The 22,116-nt window shown below is 36.3% G+C and overlaps 1 protein-coding gene and 1 long non-coding RNA gene across 6 annotated transcripts in view; one reads left to right on the forward strand and one right to left on the reverse strand.

Moving 5' to 3' along the window:
- TEX15 (testis expressed 15, meiosis and synapsis associated) overlaps positions 1-22,116 on the reverse strand; it is a 101,544-nt gene that overhangs the window by 69,950 nt on the left and 9,478 nt on the right. For all 5 annotated transcript variants that reach the window (XM_047857514.1, XM_047857518.1, XM_047857516.1 and 2 more), the window contains exon 2: positions 16,376-16,451. The gene's annotated coding sequence lies outside the window, so the exon portion shown is untranslated. The remainder of the gene's footprint in view (positions 1-16,375; positions 16,452-22,116) is intronic.
- The window catches only part of LOC125164673 (uncharacterized), a 43,519-nt gene that overhangs the window by 20,316 nt on the left and 1,087 nt on the right, over positions 1-22,116 (forward strand). Inside the window, exons 2-3 of the long non-coding RNA XR_007151853.1 lie at positions 19,951-20,049; positions 21,176-21,281. This is a non-coding gene — a long non-coding RNA (uncharacterized LOC125164673). The remainder of the gene's footprint in view (positions 1-19,950; positions 20,050-21,175; positions 21,282-22,116) is intronic.

Below are 22,116 nucleotides of genomic sequence, written 5' to 3' on the forward strand. Positions count from 1 at the left end.
AAGTCACAAAAGTAATTTCTGAGTTCTTCTGCAGAGTTCTAAATGGTTCAGACTAAGAATTATTTGATAAGCAAATGGTTAAATCAGATCACACATATGATAAACTGCATACACACTTAGTAAAATTAAGCCAAGAATCCCTTAGTTAAGACTATACAATGGAGAAATAAAATACATTTTTGTCATATCTTTCATTTTACAGATCAGGGATTGGCAAATGCTGGCCCACTATTAGTTTTCATAGGCACTGAAATTTAAATGACTGGAAAAAAGTCAGGAATAGTATTTGTTGCTTAAAAAATTATCTGCAACTCAAATTTAAGGGTCCATGGTAAGTAAATTTTACTGGGACATAGCCACACCAATTTATCTATTGTCTATGGCTGCTTTACTATTAGAAAAGCATAGCTGAGTAAATGTGACAGACACTCTGGGGCCCACAGACTAAAATATTTACTACCTAGCCCTTTACAGAAAGTTTGCCAACCGCTGTCAGAGATGAAGCAACACAACTAATTGGGACAAGAAAAACTAGGTCTTATGATTTCCATTTCAGGGCTCTTTCTCCCATACTCCCATTGTCTCAATTATCTCTCTACTGTATTATGAATTTCGAAGTGAGTGAATCCCTACTCACTTTGCTTCTCTGCATCTTGCCCAACAGCATTTAAACAGGCTCAAACCTGATCATTTCAAAACCAAAATAGGATTCTACCAGGGTTATACATGTCTTTATTCTAGATCACCTTACTTCCTCCTCAATCTACTTTGATTTCCAACTCCACCTCAACAGCAATCTTCAGTTACCTTTTTCACATCAGTCTCTCACTCACGTAAGCACACTTCTGGCTCATAACTTACTTGGCCTGTTTACATTTGATACTCTTGACCAATCTGCCCCACTCTTCCCTGATTGCTGTGACTTCATAATCCTGATTTCAGGTGGTCCTTTCTCAGTCTCTTAATAATTCAACACTAAAACATTATTGTTTTAATGTTTACTTCTATAAGGGAAATAAGAGAATATTCTCTTTGAAGATTTTTTTAGTAGTATTTATCAAACTTATTTTAGCCAACAACAAAAACAAAATCTTGTGGTTTTAATTTGCATTTCTTTCATTACTGGTGAGGTTGAGTCATTTTTTTCCTGTCACTTGTTCCTATCTTTTTCTCCATTTTTTCTTTTTTACAAATAAGATGGTTTTTAATGATTTGTAAGGATTTTATACACAGAGATATTAGTTTTTGTCTGTCATAATAAAGGTTGCAATATTTTTGTCTTAATTTCATTTATGGCATTTGTATCCCATAGCAAAATTTTAATTTTTATGTAGTTTAATTTCTCAACCTTTTATTATACTGGATTCTTATCTTAACACCAGCAGTGTAGGAGAGTTCCAGTTGTTCCATATTCTCAACTCACATAATACTGGCCCAGACTTTAATTCCTGCCGATTCAATACCTGCAAATGCTATCTCACTGTGGTTAGTTTGCATTTGTCTGATTTTTCATAAGACTGTGTATATTTATTGGTCATTTGCATTTTCAAACCCGTGAAATGCCTGTTTTTTTTACCATGTTTTTTGTTTTTTACCATGTTTTCATGTTTTACATGTTTACCATGTTTTCATGTTTTTTACCCACTTTTTTATGAGGCTATTTATTCTACTCTATGTATTTGCCAAAAAAAACACTTTTTTTTTTAATTTTCTTTAACGTTTATTTATTTTTGAGACAGAGAGAGAGCATGAATGTGGGGAGGGTCAGAGAGAGAGGGAGACACAGAATCTGAAACAGGCTCCAGGCTCTGAGCTGTCAGCACAGAGCCCGATGCGGGGCTCGAACTCATGGACCGTGAGATCATGACCTGAGCTGAAGTCGGCCACTTAACTGACTGAGCCACCCAGGCGCCCCCCAAAAAAAATCTTTTTGAGATATGAGCACTTCATCAATCATATTTGTTGCAAATAATTTCCCCTCACTTTTTAAACTTATCTTTTCACTTTTTTGAAAAATATTTAATGTGGTTGAATTTATACACTTTTTCCTTATATTTTGTTTTTGTTTTTGATAAACTTTAATAATTCTCCCCAAGATCATAAAGAATATCCTCTCTATTCTCTTCTATGAAAAGTTTTATAGTTTTGCCTTTTACCTTCAAGTCCTTAAATAACCTGAAATTCATGTTAGTCTGAGGTAAGAAGGGCTCAATTTTTCCATATGAGTATCAAATCATGGTAGCATTAGAAAAATCTTTCCTTTCCCTATTTATCTCTGGTATCTCTGACATTAATCAACTTTCCACATATGTATGATTTCTAGGCTCTCTGATCTGTTTTATTGGTGTCTTTCTGCATTCCTGCACCAACACCACACAATAATAAATCTTGATATATGTTAGGATAAGACCAAAAGAAAATAAAAAACAAATCTTGTTTTTTGAAACACCTTTGCTCTTACACACATATTTTAAAATAAGTTTGTCTAAAACATAAGAGACTCTTAAATATAGAGAACAAACAGAGGGTTGCTAGAGGGGCTGTGGGAGGGGGATGGGCTACATGGATAAGGGGCATTAAAGAATCTACTCCTGAAATCAGTGTTGCACTATATGCTAACTTGGATGTAAATAAATAAATAAATAAATAAATAATGTAAAATATGTTTGTCTAATAAGAAATCTTGTTTAGGTTTTAATTGGAATTTCACTGATCTACTACTAATCAATGATATTGTTTTATGAGTCTTCCTCTCTTGAACATGGGCTATCTTCCTATTTATTCATGTCCTTTATATCTTTCAATAAAGATTTCTTTTTTCCACAAGGGTATAACATGTTTTAAAGAATTTATTGTAAGTTCTGGGGTGCCTGGGTGGCTGAGTCAGTTAAATGTCCAACTTCAGCTCAGGTTATGATCTCATGGTTCATGGTGTTTGAGTCCCACGTGAGGCTCTGTGCTGACATCTTGGAGCCTGCTTGGATCCTCTGTCTCCTTCTCTGTGCCCCTCCCTTGCTCTCTCTCTCTCTCAAAGGTAAACAAACATTAAAAAAATAAAGGATTTATTCTAAGTTTGTCATAATTTTTAAATCACTACACATTATCTTTTTAAAAAGTTGTATTTTATTCACTGCTAATGTTTAAAGTGGTGTTCATGATAATGACAATATTTATCTGTAACACTTATTAGGAACCAGACACTTATCTAAGTGCTTTAGATATATATTGATCCACTTAATCATCATATCCCTATAAGATTCCCTTATTTTAAATTAGGGGAAAAAGTGTAAGTTAAATAATGTGCCCAAGGACAGAAAGCTAGGAAGTGTTTGTTGGAATTCAAAGCCAGGCAATCTGACATTGGCATGAATACACTCAACTGTTAGGCAAAATGACTTTCATTGAAACTGATTTCTGTACACTGACTGCCAGCAACCTTGCTATGCTTCTATTGATTCTAATAATTTGTCTTCATGAACAATCATAACCTTTCTGAATGAGGAAGGGCATATTATAATGATTTTCAGCATGTTTCTTTTTTCCAATCATTATACCATTTATTTCTTGTGCTTGCCTTACTGCGCAGGCTAGAAGTTCTAACATATGTCAAATATAAGTGATAATGGCAGGTGCCTTGGTCTTTTCCCTGAACCTAAAGGGGAAGTTTTAAATCTTTTACAATTGAATGACAAATTCTATTTTTTTTTTGAAAGACATCCTGTATAGGTTAAATTTTCCTGGGTATAAAATTCTAGACTGACTGCTATTTTCTTAGCTCTCTTAAGATACTATCCCACTACTTCCTGTGACCCACTGCTCCTGTTAAGAAATCACCTCCAATATAATTGTCACTCATTTAAGGGCAAATCTTTTTTCTCTGACAGCTTTTAAAATCTCTTCATCTCTGGTGTTCTGCATTTTCATTATAATGTTCTAGTGTAAATATTTCATGGACTTGTATTTAAGGTTTGGTATCTTTGACATTTTTGTGAAATTTTCTGTAACTTTATCTCTGAATATTGTTGTGGCATTGTTCTATTTCCTTAGAATAGAAATTTTAGTTACCTGTGTTTAAACTTCTACACCTTTATTTTTCATGTTTCTTAACACCTAATTCATATATTTCATCTCTTTTTCCTAGGTTGCATTCTCAATAAAGTTGATTTAAAATCAATAGTTGATTTCACACACACACACACACACACACACACACACACACAAAACAAAGAGTGATATAATATCTGGGTTACTTGCTTTAAAATTATCCAGTTAATAATTGCTGAAGCTTGAAAATGGGTACTTGGGGACTCATTATAGTATTCTATTTTCATATATTTTGGAACTTTCCAGAATAAAAACAGAAGCATAAAAGTGGCTAAATGCACATAAATTATCTTTAAAAATTTGTTTTAATGTTAACTTATTTTTGAGAGAGAGAGAGAGAAACAAAGTGTGAGCAGGGTAGGGGCAGAGAGAAGGAGATATAGAATCCAAAGCAAACTCTAGGCTCTGAACTGTCAGCACAGAGCCTGATGTGGGGCTCGAACTCACAAACTGCAAGATCATGACCCGGGCCAAACTCAGACGGAGCCACCCAGGCACCCTGAAATTATCTTTAAAAGAAATCGATAACGTTAGTTGTCTATGGAGAAAAGAATACTAGGTGGTTTAGGAATGTGGAGGAATTTATCAGTTTATATTTTTATTACCTTAAGTTTTATCTTCATAAATTTATAAACTCTTAAAAATGAAAATAATTTGTTCACTATTGCAACGAAAAATATAAAATACCTAAGAATAAACTGAAGAAATGGTCTGGGCTGATAGGAAGACTTCTAAAAACTCTGAAGGTCATAAAAGACTTGCTTAAAGAGGGAATGAGCATACTTTATTTTTGAGGAATACTTATTATGGTGAATATTTAAAATTGTCCTACATTAAGCCTCTAAAGTTGATTCAATCTTAAAATTGACAAAAATAATACTAAAGGTTATATGGAAAAGAAACAATCAAGTAAATTCTGAGAAAGTTACTGGAGGAAGAAAACTGGCACTATTAAATATTATAATTTATTCAATAATTATAGCAATTATAATTAGCTGGGTAATATCACTCAATTAAATTTAGGTTTTATTAATAAGAGAGAGGATAGTAAATAATAGGCAATTTAAAACTGTAGTTATCGACACAAAAATAAACAATGGAATACCAGAGTGAGAAAAAAAGACCAAAAGTCCCCCCAAGATTTTGCAGATGTTAATAATGGTATTTCAAATCAGTGAGGCAATCTACAGTATTCAAACAGAACCTAGCCATATGGAAAACAAAAACACAAATTTAAAACTACAATGAAGTATTTTTTCCATACCTCTCAGATCAGAAAATATTAAAGTCTGACAATATCAAATGCTTAAACAGGTGCCAGAGCAAGTGGAACTCTCATATACTTCTGGTGACTGTGTAAACTGGTACTGTCACTTTAGAAAACAACTAGGCATTATCTAGTAAGGTTGAAGATGTGCATTATCTTCTGACCTAGTAACTCCATTCTCTAGGTATAAATACTCAAGAAGCAATTCACAAAGTGTGATCCGAAAACTTCTGGGAGTCCTTAAGAGCATTTCAAGGTGTCAGCAGGTCCTCTTTTCCACCTACATATCTGTGAGGTCATATTATCTTCATATTCTTCAACCAAAACAACAAAAACTGCAGAAGACTAAATGCAGAAGCAGGTGTGAGAATTCACTTATTTTTTTTTAAGTTTATTTATCTATTTATTAAATGTTTGTTTATTTTTTAGGGGTGCCTTGGTGGCTCAGTCAGTTAAGTGTCCGACTTGGCTCAGGTCACGATCTTGTGGTTCTTGAGTTCAAACCCTGCATCGGGCTCTGTGCTGACAGATCAGAGCCTGGAAACTGCTTCGGATTCTGTGTCTCCTGCTCTCTCTCTGCCCCTCCCCCGGTTGCACTCTGTCTCTCTCTCAAAAATAAACATGCTGTCAGCGCAGAGCCTGATACTGGGCTTGAACTCATGAACTGTGAGATCATGACCTGAGCTGAAATCACAAGTCAACCAAGTGAGCCACCCAGGGTGCCCCACACCTGATTTCTATTAGCCTGATTTGCAGTAATAGAAAACAACAGCACTTTTTTGGGAAATAGTTATTTTTCATTAAAATATTACTTATGTCAATATGATGGATGTGTTGCTATTTCTAAATGAAAAATTAATATGTTTAAAAATTTCTTGATTTTAACTAGGTACAGGAGATACAATCCTCATTAACAAAAGTTCTTTACGGTCTTAAATTTGAAGGGTGATTAAAGGGATCCTATATAAAGAATACATTTGGTTTTGTCCCAGCAAAGAGTTTCAAAAACCCTTGGAATGTCCTAAATGACAGAAGTGACTTTGTTATGCTAAAAGGTGACTCATGGTGGGCCCCTACATAGTTTCAAAATTGGGGCTGGTCACCAGAAAACCTTGTACGTGATTAGACGGCTAGGACTTTCAGTTGCTCCACCCGGGAGAAGGGTTAAGAATGAGTTCAATCACATGTCCAATGATTTAATCAATTGCACCTCCTTAATAAAACCCCAATAAACACTGGACACTACAGCTCAAGGGAGCTTACTGATTGGTGAACGCAATGATGTGCTGTAAGGGTGATGCCTCCAGACTTCATGGAGGGAAGACATGGTCTGTTCAGGACCCTCCCAGGACTGCATTCTATGTATGTCCTTTGTAATAAAACTAATTTTAAGTACAGTGCTTTTCGAGTTCTGGGTGTTGTTCTAGTGAATTGTTGAAACTGAGGGGGTTTGTGGGAACCTCTGAATTTGTAAGCAGTTGGTCACAGGTATGGGCAGCTTGGGGAACCACTTGTGACTGACATCTGAAGTAAGGACAGTTTTGCGGAAGACTTAGTTCTAGTGGAGTCTGACACTAAATACAGATGGTCAGCATTTGAACTGGATTGTATTGCACTGCAGTTAGGGTGGAAATGTCAAATTTTAAAACCAACATCTCTGACAACCATTATCCTAGAGAAGCTCCTGTACATGTACACCTAAAAGCAAACCAAAGAGTGTTCAGAGCAGCATTGTTGCTGATGTCCATCACTAACCAGCAGGATGGATAAACTGTGGTATACAACATGCCAGGGAATACAACATGAGTGAAAATGAATCGACTACAGCTACATGAAACGTAATGTCAAAACAAGTTGTGAAAGAGTAAAGTAGGGTGCTATTTATATGAAGTTTAAAAAATGCAAAACTGAACAATTTAGGAAAGAAGAAATATGATAGCAGGCAAGTCATCAGCTCAGTGTGTAACAACCTTGTTAGTTTCAAAGGAAAACTTTCAATTCTATACCAGGTGAACAACTAAGTGAGGGTAGAAAAAAATACACACAGAGGGTTTAGACAAATTTGTGCTTCACATACCTACAGTAATATCCTCCCTCTTTCTGACCACTCATTCACGGGGTTTCGTTATGTGTGTATGACTGAAGACTGATATAACAATTGTGTTATATCATTTCTAGGCAACATATTTTTTTCAAATTTCAATGTTTCTGATTTCAGGACATTTATTAAAATCAATATGAATTTTTTAAAAATTAACAACTACCAATTATGAACTTTAATGTACTATTTACTATTTCCCCCACCAAAGATTACTACTAAGTTGACAATAGTACGCCAAAGTATGGCAATCTACAACAGAAAAAAAATGACAGACATGTTACACAACTGAGTAGTAGGCAGCTGAATGGTGCTAACAAAAAATATGTGACCACCAAACATTTGCTATTTTTCAATAATCCCAATACTCTCCATTTAGCATTCCATACTGTAACTATTACACTTCATAAATTTCCTAAAGTAAAAAACAAAAAATTCCTAAAGTATCAAACTGGCACTCATCCTGACCTAATACCCAGCCCATTACTGACAAAGAAAACAGGCCTGAATGTTTCAGGAGGAACTTGTACAACCAGAATTATATTACTATATTGAAACTTGGCTTTTAATGATTTATTTAAATGAGCTTAAAATTTTTTATCAACCTGAGTTCCTAACTTTATTAAAGAATAATAAATTTTAAAATAGTAATATAATTAGACTGTGTTCATTCTAACTGGAACCATCTCAGTGTTCTAAAATTCACTGATTAGGTGAAATGTAGAGAAGGTGAAATCAAGTCTCTAATTTGACCACTGCTATCAAATGATATAATAACAATTGGTAGACAAAGGATGCTTTGATCAAATATTGTTGTCTTTGATAGTTTTGGCTATATGAATATTCCAAATATGAAACTGGTATAGACAGAGATGAGGATTGTGCAACCAGAATACAGCTGCTCGTATTGGTAAGACTGAAGTTTCACAACTCAGGTAACACCAGGAAAAACAGGACTTGGGTAGAAAGTTATAGAATCCTTAACTCTTTTACCCTGCCTGGCTCACATGATGTCAGTACTTGGGTAAGAGAAAGTCTTTGGCAGGTGTGCAAGGGTTAACATACATGCAAGTATTAACATATACCCTTTCTTAGAAAACTACTGGAAGATGCGCTTTGGGGTGGGAAAAAAAAGAATGAATCTAAAATAAAGATGACGTGGGGTTTAAAAAAAAAAAAAAAAAAAGAATGAATCCATACCAGAGTAGTGACCTTAGGATGGATGAAAGTGGCACACAATTTCCAGGAAACCCTCAGTATAGACTGAAGCAGGACAATGGAGGGCTCCAGAACAGAATTCGCCACACACCTGGAACTAATATAACATTGTACATCAACTATACTTCAATTAAAAAAAAATTCTCTAACTTAAAAAGAAAAAGGAACTTATGTATCTTAGCACCCCAAAAACCATTACTGGCAAGTACTAGCACATTTGCAGAAAAAATGTTACATTTAAAAGCAGGCTAAAAAAGCTATTATTAATTCTAAGGAAAAAAGTTAGACAATCACAGTTGTAGAAAACAGTATCTAGATCATAATAATGTGAGCACTGATTTCTAACAAAAAATTATAAATATGTTGGAAGGATGGAGGTAGGTAGTGGTGGTTAGGAGATATGTTCTTATCTACAATGATGACAAAAATCAATGGATAATTTCTATCATTGATAAATCAAGAAACACTAGTAAAAGCATATTACCTATAAGTGTGGAGGTGAATACCTAGGAAAGTAACTACAGAAGTTGAAGGTTGCTGCCCCTAGGAAGTATAACTAGGAACAGAAGAGAATGGGACAACAGACAACTGTCTTTCATTATATATATTTAGTATCATGACTTTTTGAAATTATGTGCAAGTAGCAATGCTTCTATCAGATGAACTACACTTTTTTTGTTCTTGTTTTGTTTTTATCCTGCTTTGGTATCAGAATAGTACTGGCTTCATGGAATGATTTTGAATGTGTTCCCTCTATTTCACTATTTGTAAGATTTTGAGAAAAATTGTCATTAGTTATTTTCTTTAATGTTTGGTAGAATTCACCAATGAAATCATATGGTCTTGGGCTTTTCTGTGCTGGGAGATTTTTGATTTCAAATTCAATTTTCATTCTTATTATTGGTATAAGAAGATTTCCTATTTCTTGGACTCAAGATTCATGACTCAGTCGTGTTAACTTGTACATTTTTAGGAATTATCTGCTTTTTTCCCTAAGTTACATGATTTGTTAGTATATAATTGTTTATAGTAATCTATTATCACACTATGTATTTCTGTGTTTTCTCATATTGGTTTTTGAGTCTTTTCTCTTTTTTTCTTAATGTAGTTAAATCATTGCCAATTTTGTTTATTTTTTGGAAAACTGATCATTACTTGAAAAGTTAAGTTATTGTTTATTCTGGTCTCTATTTTATTTATTTCTGATTTTTCTTTGTTATTTCCTTCCTCCACTAAATGAGAGTTACTTTTTTTATCCTAGTTCCTGTGGTGCATATATCTATTTTAGATCATGTATTCAGAAGTATGCTTCAGGTAAAACATGTTCTTATTGGAAAAAAAATAACTTTAACTGAGGATACTCACTTAAAATAAAGCCTATCAGAGGGGAAGTGGGTAAGGGATGGATGAAACAGGTGAAGGGAATTAAAAGTTCACTTATCATGATGAGCACTGAGTAATGATGTATAGAATTGCTGAATCACTATACTGTACATCTGAAACTAATATAACACTATATGTTAGGAATACTGGAATTAAAATAAAAACTTAATAAAATGAAATTATCTTAACAAAAAACCACAAAAGTTAATTTTTTAAGAAAGTAGAATATTTTATACTTCATATTAGGATAAAAAATAACTTGTAAGGCTATGCCATTACATGTAGCAAAAACTTTGCTAGGAATCAGAATATCTAGGAAGAAAATTCTAACACCTTTCACAGAGATTTGCATAAATGGAAAAATCAGAAGTTATCTGTGAATTCTGGTATCACATGTCAAAAAGTTCTTACTGATCTAGGTAACATCTTGAGAAATATGGAGGAAAGTTTGCTTTTGTTGTTGGTGGTAGTTATTGTTATACAAATGTTCCAAGTCCTTTTACACTTCCAGCTTTTTTGTTTTTTTTGAGAGAGAGTGTGTGTGCGTGCACGTATAGGAACAGGAGAGGGGCAGAGAGAGAGGGAGAAAGACAATCCCAAACAGGCTCCCTGCTGTCAGTGTGGAGCCCAATGTGGGGCTTGATCTCATGAACTGTGAGATCATGACCTGAACGGAAACCAAGAGTCAGATGCTTAACTGACTGAGCCACTCTTAATCCTTTTCCATTCTTAATCCTAGTTGGTTATTTGTATCATTCAGTTTTTATAACATTTTTATAATTTGACTTTTTTTTTTATTTAAAAAAAATTTTTTTTTCAACGTTTATTTATTTTGGGGACAGAGAGAGACAGAACATGAACGGGGGAGGGTCAGAGAGAGAGGGAGACACAGAATCGGAAACAGGCTCCAGGCTCTGAGCCATCAGCCCAGAGCCTGACGCGGGGCTCGAACTCCCGGACCACGAGATCGTGACCTGGCTGAAGTCGGACGCCCAACCGACTGCGCCACCCAGGCGCCCCTAATTTGACATTTTTATAAGTGAAGTGTGTGCTTTGATTTGGAATTGGCTAGTTCACTGAATGCTATATAGAAAGTGGTGATATTTTGTATATGAAAAGAAATTAAGGCTAACAGAACAGTAACTCTAAGCTTACAAAGAATATAAAATAAATATTCAGAGGTTCAAGTATTGAAGAAACAGGGATTAGATAAAGTGTGAAGAAAGTTTTAAAAAGTCCTTTCTCACTAGACATGTGCCTGGAAAGGACATGTTCTTGGCATCTCCCTATTTCTCACTGTGAATAACATCTTTTTAATGTAAATATGTAACACTGAACTCAGGGTTTGGGTTATCATACAATTCTTCACTAAACAGAATGCATGAAGAGACAGTCTGAGATACTTTAAGCAGGAACTGACCTGTTTCTACTGGAAGAAAATACCATGGGTCATAAAGTAAATTCAGCAGGGGAAAAAAAAAACCTGGCAAAAATACAGCAAAAGTTCAATAATAATTATGCCTTGAGTTATTGGTACTATCCTTTTTACTTTCTGTTTTTGTATTTTTCTACCATGTTATCTCAAAGGGATTGCATTAAAATCATTCTAAGATCCTAGGGGAGCCTGGCTGGCTCAGTCTGAAGAGCATGCAACTCTTGATCCTGGGGTTGTGAGTTCAAGCCCCACATTGGGTCTAAGAGCTTACTTAAAAAAAAAAAAGTGTTCTAAGGTCCCATATTATCTATAGAAGGGTGAATATACTGATTAACTTTAGACTTAGTTACACATACATGTTTTAATTTCTAGGCTAACAAGGCAGAGGGATAATTAATTTTGGTTTGGTGAAGTCTCAACTCATTGACCTATTAACATTGACAACTATTTTTTCAATAACTGCTACCACTGTGCTCTGCTAATCTGCCTCCTCCCAATCTGCTGGGGAGTAGAATCTCTTACGGATTTCATAACTTTTAATTCACTCCTACTTATTAAAAGTCTGATTTAATTAAAATAAGAAAATACATTTATAATAGAGAAAATGAACAAAAGACCAAAATTGCTTCTTTGTAACAGTGAAAAAACCCCGAACAATAACTGTGCTGAGACTGATGAAGGAGAAAAAAAGATACAGATTCAAGGCAATTCCTTTATGAATCCCAGTAAGATTTCTTTCTTGCAGTTAGATAAAAATGATTTTAAAATTAATGTTGATGAGTAGGTACTTGAAAGGCATGGTTTATTTATTAAATGGTGCCAACATAAATTAAATATTTGTAATGAAAAAAGATCCTAATTGAGAACATAATACAATAGTTCAAGTTGGATATGAATGTACAGTATAATCATTCATTATATGTGCGAGGCATTTCCGGGGAAAGGAAATCTAGAACCTTAGGGAAATTATTAATGAAATAAGTGACCAGGACAAATCCAGCTGGTAAAGAAGCTGGTAAAAAAATAAACAACAAAAAAACCCCCACTGGTTCAAGAGAAAGAGATTATAATAAAACTAAACAGCACAATAGTAAAGATGGAATGGGAGCCATGTCAAGAAGAGACTGTAGGTGCCTGGGTGGCACAGTCGGTTAGGCATCAGACTCTTGATCTTGGCTCAGGTCATGATCTCACGGTTTGTGAGTTCGAGCCCTGCATCTGGCTCTGTGCTGATGGCACAGAGCCTCCTTGGAATTCTGTCTCTCCTTCTCTCTGCCCCCTCCCCAACTTGTGCGCGCACCCTCTCTCTCTCTCTCAAAATAAATAAATATACTTAAAAAATTTAAAAAAAAACACAAAAGACATTGTAGTCAAAAAGGTAGAGACAGTGTCTGCAACACAGACACAGTGACTAGTACTTGTTTCTGGTAATGTGGAGTTTCCAAGTGAGAGTGAAACATTACACTGAGACCAAAGGCAGAAAGACCCAGCCCCATGGAAAGGAATGGGGTGGTTACAGAAAAATGGAAGGTCTTGAAAAATTCCTTCTGATGCCATCATAAACAAACAGAACACTCTGAGGGAAAAATGAATACTGGAGGAATTTTGAAAGATCTCCCAAAAGGTGAGGTTGAATTGATCATAAAAGAGCAAGATTATGATCTGTATCGTGGTAAGAAAAAAAGCTCATACCAAAAAAACCCCCAAAAGCAAAAAACATACAGCCTAATGATTCAAGGGTTAACACCTAACTTCATACAGATTTTCAATAAATGTCTGTTGAATTAGTAAGGCAGGGGGGTGGGGACTGAAGAGGTAAAGTTAAATGATCCATTATTTTTCATGGACTAGAAGCTTGTAACCCCTTAAAGGGGCAGAGGATACCCCTTAGCAGCTACCGGTAAAATCTATTAATTCTCTTGTTTCACTTACAGAATGTTGTTGACTTTTGCCTATCAATTTTAGCAACAGCATCTGGCTGAGTATCAGATCGTTTATTCTTACTGATTTCAGATTCAACATCTATGTAGCCATTTTTTTGTGACACATATCTCATAAGATAAATGTACAAGTTATCCAGAGGTTTACATGTCAACACTTTGTGAAGACACAATAAAGAAAGCTCAATTTCATCCTTGTAGTGTCTCAGAAATCTACCCTAAACTCTCTCTCTCAAATTCTTCTTTAACTTGAGGTTTGGCTTAGGGGGAGGCAGTGATATTGGGAATGGCTACATGAAGAAAATGATAATCACAAATAGTTGTTTTGTTGTTGTTTTTTTAAACTGGCCCTTAGGAGCATCTGGCTGGCTCAGTCAATGGAACATGTGGCTCTTGATCTTGGGATCATGAGTTCAAGCCCTACCTACACTGGGTGCAGAGATTGCTTAAATGAATAAACTTAAAAAGACCCCAAAAGGGGCGCCTGGGTGGCTTGGTCGGCTAAGCGTCCGACTTCGGCTCAGGTCATGATCTCACAGTCTATGAGTTCGAGCCCTGTGTCGGGCTCTGTGCTGACAGCTCAGAGCCTGGAGCCTGTTTCCGATTCTGTGTCTCCCTCTCTCTCTGCCCCTCCCCTGTTCATGCTCTGTCTCTCTCTGTCTCAAAAATAAATAAACGTTAAAAAAAAAATTAAAAAAAAAAGACCCCAAAAAACCCAAACTGCCTCCTAGTCTTATACACAACAGGCAGAAGTTACTAAACAAAAGATGCTTCTAGATCATTTTTCATATAAAATTAACAGAAACTGGAAACAAAATAGCAAAGGAAGCTCATGTAGTTTTCTTACACTTTTAATTGTATTTAAGATGGACATTAGGACCATCTTATTTCTTTTGTGATAATCTTTGTTTATTCTGCTATTGCCAAATCCCAGAATCTTTTAGGAAAAGCACCATGTGAAGCTTATCAAATCCTCTTGGAAAAGATGAGCCATCTGTTGAGTCCTATTTCCCTGGAGGGCATTACTGTGAGTTAGAGACAAGGGCTTATAACTACACAGTAATTCCAGTAGCTACCTGGACTCACTACAGAAAATAACAAGGAAGATTAAAAAAAAAAAAAAAAAGCAAACATAATTCCCAAGAGAACAACTCTCCTCCATTGATACTTGTTTTACTTAGGTTTAAAGAGTTAGATAAGCAGAACCTGTGTGCTTCTGAAAATCAGTGCCCACATCAACCACTTCTCTAGAAAGATGTGCTGTATCAAAAGAAAACGTCATACATTAGAATGCACTATATATCTAAACTCCTGGACATTTAGAGTAAAACTGTACTAATTTGAATGATTATGGAAGAATAAAATCTTACTACCCTGGGGGTGAATGTAATAAATAGATTATGAAATGTTACCAAATAAAAACCTGAGATTTACCCCAAAAAATTAAGAGAAGCTCTCAGGTTTGTTTTGAAGACTTTGCTAAGACTGAACAAGCAATTTTTTCCCCAAATGCAAAAAAAAAGTCTGGAACTGATCACAGTGACTAGTTAAAACACTGGCAGAAAAATATCTTAAAATCTCAGGCCCAGTTACAAGTAGCTGAGGCTAACCTGGCTACACAGCTCAAACTCCTGCAACTTAACAGTCCAACTTTTCACTTTCCTTCCAAATTGTCTTTATGAAATTAACTTGAAAAAGAATGGTTTTGAAGTATTTATGACATAGTAACCAAAGGACTCTACACAAGAAGTCAGCAGACATGGATTTCTTGTCCTGATTCTGCCACTCACTAAACACCTGCTCCTAAGCTTTACTCTTCGCATCTGTTTTCAGTAAGGCTTAAAGCTGTAAACCATAAAATGTTTTGCTTCCTCCTATTCCTATCCCACTCTCTACCACTACCAAGCTGTATTTATTTACATTTTCTCTGTGGTTCCACACACAGGTACGTGCAAAAAACTGTACTGTGTATGCAAGCTGATGTCATAAAAGTTTGGCAGTTTCAGAAGTTAAAGAGCCTTGATACCCTTACTTTTAAACTACTTAGAAAACTTATTTCCTCAGAGTACATCTGTGTATGACTATGGCACTTTTATTTTTTTAAATGTCAACAGTTGGCCCAATTTCCATCCTCTGACATGTTTTGTTTTCAAAATCAAACAAGTATCATTTAAAACCCATCCAGTTAATATGTGGGTGACCACATGTGACAGTAACACTTTTGATTAAAAATGGAGAAACAAAAACAATCTGGCTACAAAATAAATGTCTTATTCTGTTTAAGTACTAGCTCAAAGGTAATTCCAAACCTCAAATAACACAAATATTCTAAGCAATATCTGCATATTGGCCTGACCTTCCAATTTAGTTATTCAAAGATTCAATACTTATGGTAAATTAAGGTCAATTTTGGGGCGCCTGGGTGGCTCAGTCGGTTAAGCGTCCGACTTCGGCTCAGGGCATGATCTCGCGGTCCGTGAGTTCGAGCCCCGCGTCAGGCTCTGTGCTGACAGCTCGGAGCCTGGAGCCTGTTTCAGATTCTGTATCTCTCTCTCTCTCTCTCTGACCCTCCCCCGTTAATGCTCTGTCTCTCCCTATCTCAAAAATAAATAAACGCTAAAAATAAAAATAAATAAATAAAAAATTAAGGTCAATTTTGTATGGGTCAATGTTCTCCACTGGACTATAATTTACCCATTTTTAAATCTCCAGCACCAATCACGGATCCTCATAAGTACCCAATAAAATTTCCTGCAAAGGATACTTTAGTATTTCAATGTGTGGAAAAATACACATATTCCTCACATATCTTTTTTATTGTGAAATTATTTATAAGTCAATTATAAAGTAGATTACTGACAGTGAGTTTAAAAAATCAATACAGTATTGTAAGTAACAGCAGTAACAAAACCATTATTTGAAATACTTACCACTCCTCAATGAAATCTACCATCATACAGTTATGATCAGGACTCAGTCCATACATGAAAAATGACAAAGGAGTATCTACAAAAAAAGAAAAGGCAGAGGTGAAGAAAATTATGGTCACATTCTCCGTCACGAATAAACTCTTTTTTGTTCTGCCATTTTTTTCCTCGTGAATTCTGCTTTCCTTTTAGTCCTGTTTCATTTTGGGGGAGGGTAGGTTCCATTTTCTGCATGTCTCAGTACCTTCTCTATTACACCCTTGCATTCTTTTCTCCTCTCCTCTTCCTAAGTCTTTCTCTTCGCTTTAGTACGTTCTCATCTGCTATTCAGAATCAGCTCACCACTTTTATGCAGCCATCTAGCAGAGAAAATGACATTGTGACATAGCAGATGAGCTTGTCCTTGGACTTTTATATATAGCAAAAAACACTAAACATAAACACTGATAGTTTTATACCAAAATTTTAATTAAGTCACTATAAACAGTTATGGTACATGCTATGCACCATCTAGGTACTTTATATACAGTATCTCATTTAATCTGCACTGATTAGCAGTATTACCATTTTTTCCAGATGAGAACAGGGAGAATCAAAAAATTTAAGAATCTTGCCTAAGGTTATCCAATTGCTAAGTTGGTTTTCAAGTCCAATCTTGACATCTGGATTCTAAACCACTAAACTATCCTAACCATTTTTTAAGTTCCTTTCTAGAGACATTTAAGCCATAACTCTAATTGTATGCACCATGGAAACAATAAGCAATTATAAAATATGTCCAAATCTTAATGACCTGTTTATAATTAGCTTCAAATTTATGTCTTGATTTCAGGATAATAGACTTATGCTTTGATTTCAGGATAATATTAAAATATAATTTATGCCCTGATTTCAGGATAGTACTACTGGTTACATAATAATCTCTATATGATGCTATTCCATACTTTAAAATGTTACACATTAAGAAAAAGTATGTTTTTCTTCCTGATACATCCAGCAAAATTTTGAACTCCAAATTCTAGAGTTTTTCTATTTTCCAAGTTAAGCATTCAAGAAAATAAAAAAAGTATTTAAAATAGACATTGTAGGAGCACCTGGGTGGCTTAGTCAGTTAAGTGTCCGACTTCGGCTCAGGTCATGATTTCACAATTCACAGGTTCAAGTCCTGTGTCAGGTTCTGTGCTGGCAGCACAGGACCTGCTTGGGATTCCGTCTCCCTCTCTCTCTACTCCCCAACCCCCAAATAAATACATTAACCTTAAAAAAATAAAATAAAATAGACATTGTAGATCTACTTTTGAAAAGAAAACGTCATTACTACACATTTTAAAACTCTGTAAAAACAAAAGAACATGTTAACCTTTACTGATTATTTTGCCAATGTTTTAGTGAAGTGCTTTAATGAAGTGTTATTGCCAAAAGGACCCAAAGAAATAAAAGTGGAAAAAATACACAGAAAAAATCAGAGTCAGTATAGTCATAGAATATCAAGGTAATAAGGATAAGAGACTGACATATAAAAATAAAATGACAACTAATTTGGAAACTAAAATTTCTGAGAATTTAATGATGATAGTCTATCACTCACAAATTTTCACGATTGGAGCTAGCATTCACATAAGAATATCAATAATGGTATGAAATATTTAGTAATAATTAGATGGATGACATGTACATTTGGAAATCAACGATTAGTGCATTTGCTTGTCTACTGTAACTGTACTAAGTTAAAGGATAATTTTTAAGTCAGTACACTTAAGAATCCAAAGCAAACTTGTAAATTAAGACAACTGGGGTGTATAAAAAACAAATATGTATGAAGATGTAAAAGTTACTAATACTCTTAATTTGATCATAGAAGTTGCTTAAGAAAGCACAAAACACAAAAACCCTTGTGCAGAGCTAGCTGTTTCAGACTTTCTGGAATAGCAAAACCGTGGCAAACCCCTGAAATAAGGGGAAAAACTGGCTATGGGACACTGAAATTAAAAAGCAACACCAACCTAAGGCACCTGGGTGGCTCAGCTGGTTGAGCATTCGACTTCAGCTCAGCTCATAATCTCACAGTTTGTAAATTTGAGCCCCACATTGGGCTCTGTGATGACAGCATGGAGCCTGGAGCCTGCTTCAGATTCTGTATCTCCCTCTCTCTCTCTGCCCCTCCCCTGCCCCTGCTCACACTGTCTCTCTCTCTCTCTCAAAAATAAATATTAAAAAAATTTAAGTTTAAAAAAGCAACACCAACTACAAATTTAATAAAGAAGGTACTGATTTGGTAAGCCTTTCCACAAATTCATGGGAGGCATTTCATTAAAAGAGAAACTAAGGGATGCCTGGGTGGCTCAGTTGGTTACACGCCCCACTCTCGGGTTTGGCTCAGGTCGTGATAACATGGTTCATGAGAACTAGCTCCACGTTGGGCTCTGTGCTGACAGCATGAAGCCTGCTTGGGATTCTCTCTCCCTCTCTCTTTGCCCCTCCCCAGCTTGTGTGGGTGCTCTCTGTCTTTCTCTCTCTCACTCTCAAAATAAACAAACATTTGGGGTGCCTGGGTGGCGCAGTCGGTGAAGCGTCCGACTTCAGCCAGGTCACGATCTCGCGGTCCGGGAGTTCGAGCCCCGCGTCAGGCTCTGGGCTGATGGCTCGGAGCCTGGAGCCTGTTTCCGATTCTGTGTCTCCCTCTCTCTCTGCCCCTCCCCCGTTCATGCTCTGTTTCTCTCTGTCCCAAAAATAAATAAACGTTGAAAAAAAAAATTAAAAAAAAAAAAATAAACAAACATTAAAAAAATAAGGAAAAACTGCCTTCAAGACTTTTCTCTACTAGAACCTATGTAGTACAGTAACTCTGAATTTAATCTACAGAGGAATGTACGTTTGTATGGGTATGGTTGAAAATATTCACTAAAGTTTCTATTAAATATGAGAATTCTATATTAATTGATATATGTCAGATTTTCTTCTTTAGAACTACCCATTTACCAAGAAAAAGGGAAAAGACCTCAATTTCACCTCATTTTTAACCTGTTTTGGGAGAAGCTAAGAATGTATTATGTAAGAATTCAAATGGCAGAGAGTCAGGTCAACAAAACTGTTTAGTTGTGAGAAAAAAATCCACATGGGGGGGCGCCTGGGTGGCTCAGTCGGTTAAGCGTCCGACTTCAGCTCAGGTCACAATCTCGCGGTCTGTGAGTTCAAGCCCCGCATCGGGCTCGGGGCTGATGGCTCAGAGCCTGGAGCCTGCTTCTGATTCTGTGTCTCCCTCTCTCTCTGCCCCTCCCCTGTTCATGCTCTGTCTCTCTCTGTCTCAAAAATAAATAAACTTAAAAAAAAAATCCACATGAAATGTGAACTTTCTATTCTTTAGGAACTTGTATTTAAGGCCAGAAAATACAGAAACAGATCAACTTAAGAAGAGGAACAAGCAACACGTGTTTGGGTATAAAATTATATCGGAAAATTAGGTAAGCTTGTTATGAATTTGTCAAATTGACACATATTAGCTGGAGCACGGGGTGCTGGATGGTGAACCAAGGCTCACCAACAGACCACAAGAAGAACTGAAGAGAAATTTGTTACAGGTCCTGGAGGAAGTACTGGACACACCTCAAGGGACTACACAGGAGATGAAGGCAGAGTGAAGACGCAGAGGCAGGACCTGGGCACATGCCTTTATTAAGGTCTGTGAACAGAGTGCTTTGGGGTTCCTGGGCTAAAATGGATTGGTCAACTCAAAACAAAAGAGCAGGGTTTTGGTAAGCTGCACAGGGGTCTTAACCAAGGGGCGCGTAAGGGAAAGGCAGTGGGAGGCAGGAGAGACAGGTGATCAAAAGGGCTGCTGGGGAAGTCATTTCAGAAACTTCCATTTACTTGTGACTCTGAGGGCTAATATCTAGGGCATGCATTTGCATGAGGGAGCTAGGGTCAGTTTCAGGTCACCAAAGGCTGCCTGGCCAAACAAAATGACTGCTGAGGCAGCTATACTATGGAGGAGCTTAGCTAAACTCTCAACAAAGCTTGAAGTGAAAAGAAGCAGAGAAATGACCAGTGTGGCAAGATTTGGGTAAAGAATCTATTCCTCCTAAATTCAGATATTTAGGTGGCTGAGTTTTCAATCAATTTTTATAGAGGTCTGAAAAAAGCTTTGTGTTGAAAAAGATTTTAACAGACACCTCTAAAAAATACTGTTCAGTAAGTTTGTTACCCAGTTATATACTATACATTCCAATTATAGTTCCCTAGATACACAAGCACCAGCAACTAATGTTCACATTCAGGAAATTACCTGTATTTCTGGTCTTAGTGAACGAAGGGCAGTGATTCTCAAATTGGGGTCCCTAGACCAGCAGCATCAGTATTACCTGGGAACTTGCTGGCAACGCAAATCTTCTGGGCTCATCCTAGACTTTCTGAATCAGAAAATCTAGGAATTAGACCTGGCAATCTGTGATTGGACAAGTTCTCCAGGTGATTCTGATGTAAGCTAGGTTTGAGATCTACTGGTAGGTAATTCTGAGGAAAGCATCCAATCAGCTACATAAGAATGGTTTCTCCCCCCCCCCCCCCCCCCCGCCCGTCTTCTTTTCCATTTTTAGTATTAGCAAGCAATTCTTTTCAACCAGAGTCACTATTAGGAGAAAGAAGTGTTCTGAATTAGAAACGTCACTTTCAGGCCTAATGCTCCTGGCAAGGAAGAATCTGAAAGAAAGTTTTAAAAAGACTGTGGGTTTGCTCTTTTGGGGTGGAAAGGGAGGTAGGCTATCAATTCATTTAACAAGTATTTATCAAGCAGCTACCTTGTTCCAGGTACCCAGCAAGAAGGAAAGACAAGGAAGTAAAAAGAACTCTAAAAACTACCAACAATTTTAATTTGGATATCTTCAATGTAATTAACACAGGATGCCTATTCCAGGTGTGTACACAGGCAAAATACCAAATGAGTAATAAGTAATAATTATTTTTACACTGAAGCAATGGACTAGCAAAGCAAAAAACAAACAAACAAACAAACAAACAAGGTTCAGTCCTGATGATCTAGAGTTGGTGGTTCTCAAACTTTAACATATATCAGTCACCTGGAGAGCTTATTAAAACAGATAACTGAGTTTCCAATCTCTAGAGTTTCCACATCTCTAGAGTTTCCAATTCAGTATGTCTATGCTTGAAGCCCAAGAATTTTTTTTCTTTAAAAAAATTCTTTTTGACATTTATTCATTTTTGAGACAGAGAGAGCGCGCAAGCAGGGGTGGGGCAGAGAGAGAGGGACACACAGAATCTGAAGCAGGCTCCAGGCTCTGAGCTGTCAGCACAGAGCCTGAAGCAGGGCTTGAACTCACAGAGTGTGAGATCATGAGCTAAGCTGAAGTCGGACACTTAACCGACTGAGCCACCGAGGCACCCCAGAATTTTTTTTTTTTCCCTAACAAATGACCAGGTAATGCTGATGGTACTGGGACCACATTTTGATAACCACCAATCCAGATGATCAGGCATCATTAAATTTGGGCACTCCAGGAAGGAAAGGTTAAGAATTACCAGTTCATTTCTCAAGGCCTTCTCATTTGTATTTATCGCTAAGATTTAGTCTGTCTCCCTGAGGGCAAAGAGAATAGGAGGGACGGATTATCTTTTAAACTATGTGGCTTAATTATTTTATCACAACCCAAATTCAGTTGACTATGTTGCCTTAATCAATCTACAGTATGAGGGTTTCTTAAACTAGAAGCAAAAGCCAGTATTCAAACATT

This window comes from Prionailurus viverrinus, chromosome B1 (assembly GCF_022837055.1).
Source record: "Prionailurus viverrinus isolate Anna chromosome B1, UM_Priviv_1.0, whole genome shotgun sequence".
NCBI lineage: Eukaryota > Metazoa > Chordata > Mammalia > Carnivora > Felidae > Prionailurus > Prionailurus viverrinus.